At 31.4% G+C, this 6,704-nt stretch overlaps 1 long non-coding RNA gene across 13 annotated transcripts; it reads left to right on the forward strand.

Annotated features, from left to right (window-relative positions):
• On the forward strand, window positions 724-4,826 carry LOC110265819. Of its 13 annotated transcripts, none has more exons than XR_002352197.1 (9): window positions 1,497-1,702; window positions 2,042-2,097; window positions 2,200-2,219; window positions 2,314-2,351; window positions 2,507-2,544; window positions 2,711-2,763; window positions 2,892-2,957; window positions 3,034-3,159; window positions 3,716-3,826. It is a non-coding gene; the product is annotated as an uncharacterized LOC110265819 (long non-coding RNA). The 13 variants fall into 13 exon arrangements; XR_002352203.1 differs by having other exon boundaries at window positions 2,042-2,093; XR_002352202.1 differs by adding an exon at window positions 724-1,266 and having other exon boundaries at window positions 1,629-1,702; window positions 2,200-2,351; window positions 2,507-2,763.

The raw sequence follows: 6,704 nt of genomic DNA on the forward strand, positions 1-6,704 counted from the left end.
ATTAATATTGGTTGATAAATCCTCAATTTAAATATAACTTATATTGAAAAGAAAAAGAGTGGCTTAAGCCACGTGAAGAAGAGAGAGTCTATTTTTTAAGGGGAAAAAAAAAGAAGAAACAAAGAGAGTGAGGGAGAAGAATGTCGAAGAAAAGAAGAAAAAAAAAAAGGAGAAAAGTAGTAGTTCTGATGTGTTTTTATTGAATTGATAAATTTATTTTATTTTTTATAAAATTTTAGTATGTTATTTTTGGTATAGAAATGAACATTAAGATATAATTTGTTATTTATGTCATTTTTTTTTTGTTCGTTAGATTTGAGATACATACTTTATAGAAGATTATGTTGATTCTATCAGTTTTAATAATATATTTTAATGCTACTAGAAAGATTAATTCACTACTAGAAAACTAGTTATTACAGACAGATATTTTCGACGGATTTTATCCCACGAAAATACAGACGGAATTTCAGAGAAATTTTTTGTCGGAAAACAAAAAAAATGAATTAGCATAAATTACAGACGGAAAAGAGAATCCGTCTATAATTCTGTCGGAAAAATTAATTTTTTTTCGTGGAAAATAGTTACAGACGGAAAATCCGTCTGTAATTAAATAGACGAAAATACTGCACTTTATTAAATTATTACAGATGAAAAATCCGTCTGTAATTTAAAATTTTCCGCCGGAAAAAAAAACTAAACCTAATCTACCCCCACTCTTTCTCGAGCTCCAGCTCCATTCACAAATAACTTTTGACTCAATTCACAAAGCACTCCATGAAGATGAACAATTAACCCTAGCTAACCCTAACCCTCCCTGTCTTCATTGTGCCTCACTGTACCCTAACCCTTTTCATTGTGCTTCACGAAGAACCCCTAACTGTGACGAAGAGCCCCTAACAGCACTCTGCAAGAACGTCGCCGGTCGCCGGCGCTCACAATGCCTCCGTCGAAGAACCCCTAACCCTCCTTTGAGTTTCTTCGCTCTTCTCTCGCCACTCTCACCCTCAAGCTCACTGAGTCTCACCTCTCTCGCGGCTGGTCTCGCCGTCGACCTCTCTCTAGCTCTCCGGTATATCGCTTCTCTCGCGGGCGTTTCAGACTCAAGGTCGTCGCACTCTGTTTCCGTCACTGCTCTGTCATCGTCGCTGCTCTATCGCGCTCTGTCGCAAGCGAATCACTGGATTTCGACCCGATCCCAATCGGTTCCTGCTCCAAAGAGAACCAGAGCATCTACCAACAGTTGTTTAAATTACGCCGATTCAGGTATGCATTGTTTAAATTACGCCGATAAACCTTAGGGTTTAATTTTTCTACGCCAGTTTTAGCTAGGTTTATCATACTTTTCTTTTATGGCTCAATTGTTTAATGGTTCCAACTATTATATAAAGCAAAACAAAAAGTATACAAAATTAATGGAAGCAGAAAAGCTTGATTGAAGACACTGTGATAGTCAAGTTCAAATAAAGAGAATGTGACTAATAATGAATAAATTAAAGTTCAGCTAGCCCTTGATAATTTGGAGCAGTTCCAGAGTGTAGCTAAGACTAGCCGTCACGGAATTTGGCATTTGACTGAGCATCTAAGAATATCCATTGCAATAATACTCTTTATAATTTCTCTTGTAGGTTGTTGATGGAAAACTTTCTCAAACTTGCTACCTTATGGCTCTTGATTCATGCTATAAACAACTCAGTCACAAGTAAGTGTCTAACTAATTTTATTTCTAGTGGTCTCTTGATTTTCTATGCGCAATATTTGCAATTTCTGTTATCAAAATATTAGTAACTAGCAATCACCTAACTCTATTTATCTTCAGATATGTTATCCTCTTAGCTTTTCGCTTCTTCCCATGACCCAATTGTCCTCTCATATGTCCACTTTGTTCCCCTCTCCAATGCACCATTTTCCATTCCTCTTAAGGAAGTCTCTTCCTTGGATAATACTTTTCCAAATCCAAGTTTCTTTTTTTTTTTTTTGCTTTTTCGCATTCCAAAAGTCTGTGTAACCCTTTCTACTCTCTGCCATTTATTCAATACAGAATTGCTTTCATGTTAATTGATGTTGGAACCTGGAAGTGCTCATTCAGTTGTGTAGGTGATGATGATATTTGGATTGCTTTCTCAAAATATATAGTTTAAACGATGGTCATAACGTCATTTATTTAATTGAGTTCACTATTACTCTACGTAATTTCAGGTTGCATAATGGAAAGTGAGGTATCACACTATGATGGGACAACTTGATTTAGTTTAGTTCCTTTTGTTCCTATAATAATTCATAGGTAATTGAGGATTTCATTTATTCTAATAGGAAACTTAACAAGGAACAGAATAATGGAAGATCAAGAGGTAATGAATTCTTTTTTCTGCTATATTTAATTTCTAAGTTGGGGCTTTGCTATATTTAAGTTCGTTTGACGCTTACAAATCACTTTCATCACCATGTTCCTGATTCAGCACTAATATCTTCTCTTTTCCTTCTGTTTTGCTTTTTAATTTTACAGGGTGATTACATCAAAGATTTGTAGCTGTAATTACATATGTATCAGTTTCTAATTTCACACTTTGTTCTTGGATTCATTTCTTTCTTCCCCCAATTCCGTGACATTTTTTTTAATTTATTCCAAGTCGAACTTTGCTCCATGGTTTTTCCATTCTTTGTTTCTCTGTAGATTAATAACTTTGGATGTATAATCTGCTTACTGCAGTTAAAACATAGGGGCCACATCCACACGGACAAGGGGTTCCATCTTCACCTGCTGTAAGCTATGATGTTTTCTGAGATCAGTTCCTAATTTAGGCATAGTAAACATATCTTTGTTCTGTTATCGATAATTTATCTGCAATCATCTTGTTTCCTTTTTTTTCTGATCTGTTTTTCTATTTCAGGCTCTAGAACCTGCTACTCTTGTTCCTCTTCAGCTTTTAAAGTCAAGTGGAACTAAATGCATAATGGTAAGTGTACTTAAAAAGGCTTTTGAACTTCTGCTATAAGGTAAAAGGTTATACTGACATTTGCAAATTATCTAAGGTTGGTGACCCAAAGCAACTTCCTGCAACTGTCCTCTCAAATATTGCGAGTAAATATCTTTACGAGTGTAGCATGTTTGAACGTTTACAAAGGGCAGGGCATCCTGTTATCATGCTTACTGAGCAGGTACATAGTTTGCTACTGGATCTGATCTGAAGTCTTTTTGTTTTTAAGGTTTAGGGTTTATCCGTTTAGTTTGCCTTGTTTGACTGAATAATCAATTCAACACAATTCTTATTTACTGTTGAGAAGGATTGAGTAGAGATATAAAAAGGATTGAGTAGAATATGTGTGGTGCATTGCTATATTATGAAATTGATGCTGATTATTTCTACACTGACTGTAAAAGTGGAATTCATCCCATATGGAATATGCATTTTGTCTATTTGGTGAATCTTGGAGTGTACTGAATGTGGATTTTCAACTGTTTCTTTTGATTAGTTGCAAAAGCTTTGAAGAAAGTAAAGGTTGTTTTTCTGAAATAAAATGCTTGAATTTGAAGAAAGTAAAGGTTGTTTATGCATCCAACCATTCTTTTTATTAGGGAGTCGTGTTGATGTATATGAAGAGGGATTTGAGAACCCTTTAATATTAATGAGTTAGTCTGTATGCATGCGAAGGGATTAGAGAATTCAATTCATCGTATACTTATCGTTCATGTTTTATGCATCCAACCATGCAGTTAACATGGTCAAATGTATCTATTCAAGCCGAAGGCTTGCCATGGTGTAGATTTCCTTTCCTGGTTCCGATGAGAGATCTTGTGTGGTTTTCTCTTCATGGGAAGCCCAAATTTTCTTTTTCAATTAAGAGACTTACTCATCAAGCAATTCCCTTTCAAGATTCCAACTTGTAAAAGACACCTAAGAAGCATCAAACATCTTGGCTGAAGCTCTTCTGCTTGTAGGTTTTTGAGGTCATTATAGGAATTTTAATGGCTCAAACTCAGTGCTACTCCTTTTTTAATTCAGTCATTATTTTAATCTTTAAGTTAAGATGAAAATTTATCCAAAAGTTTGTGATTAATTCAATAAATGCAGTTCACTTTAACATGGGATTTTGCCAGATCAAATTGAACTCAAGTTTTCTTCGCTGACAAGGTTGTATTTCGCTGTGCCGGATTCTAGCTTCAACGAAGATGATTTGTATCCTTCTCCAATTTTTGGCTGCTGAACAATTTTTAACATAGAACTGAAAAAAATGAAAATAAAAAATTCTATAGATGAAATAGTGAAATTATGTTGATCTGCCACCCTGAATGATACCAAAATCAATTCACATATGATTGTGTTTTACATTTTTCATCCATTTGATTTATTTATGTACTTTATTTTTAACATAGGTTTGTTATTTTGCATATTATTAATTTAAAGATATCAATTTTCATTTTGTTGATCACTTATCTGAGTTTATTAATGATAGGGTCTATGTTCTCACTCTGGGCATTTTTATTGAGGAACAAAAAGGCAAAGTTTTCTTCTGAGGAAAGCAGTGATGAAGAAGAAGCAGCAGAAGAAGAAGCAGCAGCGTGGAATTAACACAGGACCTCCTTCATCAACTTTATCTATTAATTATTAGAGCATCGAAAATCGTTCAAATAAGTTAGAAAATTGAATAGGAGTTGTTTGCAATATAGGTCTTTTAATTTACTAGTATGAGGAAAATCATTTAGAGCCTTTGGATACTCATTAACAACTTTTAATTTACTCAATAGACTTTGTTGATGTATGTTTGTTACTTATTATTATAGTTGATGTGTCAATACATTTTGTTTATATTTTGAATTATATTGACTTACTTGTTTATAGTACTTTTTTTTTAGTTTGATAATACGATGGATTTGTTTATTTTTTGAAATATTATAAATATTTGAATACAAATTAGATAAAAATTTGTATTAAATTTATATTTATTTTGTATGAAAACAAGTTTATTTTGTAATTGGAAAAATAAAAACATTCTATTTTACCTTACCGGCGGATTTACAGACGAATTTTCTGTCTGTAAATCAGAGTGAGATGATTTTTCAAAGTTTAAATTACAGACGGAAAATCTGTCGGAAAATTTGTCTGTAATTACAGACGAAAAATCCGTCTAAAAATCTGTATGTAATTACAGACGGAAAATCTGTCTGAAAATCCGTCTGTAATTACAGACGGAAAATCCGTCAAAAAGTTCGTCGCCTTCAGGAAATGGATGGAGAATTTACAGAGGGAAAATCTGTCAGTAACTGGTAAAAATCCGTCTGTAATTTTCCGACGGAAAAAAAATCCGTCGGTAAATAATTTCCGACGGGGCTTTTACAGAAGAACAAAATCCGTCGGTAATTTTGTCGGTAACCAAAAATCTGTCTGTAATAAAGACTAAATCTGTCTGTATTAATCCATTTTCTAGTTGTGATTGTGTACTTATTATTTTGATTGTGAAAAATTTTATAGGATTAGATTTCGTGAATTTTTTATTCCTATCTTAGGAGTTTTTTTATAAAAAAAATTCTAGTGTCTGATATTTTAATTTTTTCATTGAATTTGTTGTTTGAAATATTTTTAATGTTGCCCATTTAATTGTACAGATTGTAGAAAAATTATTTTGGTAAAAAATATTAACCCTAAAATAAAAAATATCATAAAACTAATAAAAAGAGGAAGAAAGTTTATGCAAAAAATTTTTAAAAAATCCAAAAAGAAATTTTTGCAAGAAAAAATGTCTTAAAATATAACTATTCATGTGTCTCCTTCTATTAGTTTAAATTTTTAGGAGAAGTGCTATCATATGATATGGTATCAGAACTTTTAAGATCGAAATGTCTAAAGTTCGATTCTTGTTATCACCCAAAAAATATATATATATTAGTATAAGACAAATAAAAAAAGGAAAGAAGTCTTATGCAAAAAATTTAAGCAAATCCAAAAGAGATTATTATTTATGAAAACATATTTAGAGATATAATAATTCATGTGTTTTCTCCTAACAGTTTGAGCTTTTGACAAAAGTGGTTCGTATTTTATCTTTGTTACTCTTTCTTATTAATGAAAAAAAATTAATAATAAAAGGATATTTGAAAAAATTGAGTTAACGGTTAAAACTACTACTACCGATTAAAAAAATTAGAATTATTATTCAAGTGAATTCAAATTGAAACCGACACACAAATCAAATGGGGATTGATATTTTGTTCGAAAACTAAAATTATGACAATCAAATTTTAATTGTTGTCTTGTAAAAAAAAGATAATCTATAAAAAAGAATCAATCTTTCTTTTTATTGAGACGTGCTTATTCATGTGCTTATTCATTTTGATGACTTTATTATATGAATTCTATTTTATTTTATCGTACAAATCCTTTATTTACTATTTTTTTGAAATTTATTCTCTAAAAAATGCTTATTTTATGTTATGATTTTATTGGCAATCATAAAAAGGCAATTTTCTTTTGCTGCACATATTATATAATAAATTATTATATCTATTGAACGTGCTTATTCTATTCATTTTGATGACTTTATTATATGAATTCTATTTTATTTTATCGTACAAATCCTTTATTTACTATTTTTTTGAAATTTGAAATTTAAAAAATGCTTATTTTATGTTATGATTTTATTGGCAATCATAAAAAGGCAATTTTCTTTTGCTGCACATATTATATAATAAATTATTATATCTATTG

This window comes from Arachis ipaensis, chromosome B08 (assembly GCF_000816755.2).
Source record: "Arachis ipaensis cultivar K30076 chromosome B08, Araip1.1, whole genome shotgun sequence".
NCBI lineage: Eukaryota > Viridiplantae > Streptophyta > Magnoliopsida > Fabales > Fabaceae > Arachis > Arachis ipaensis.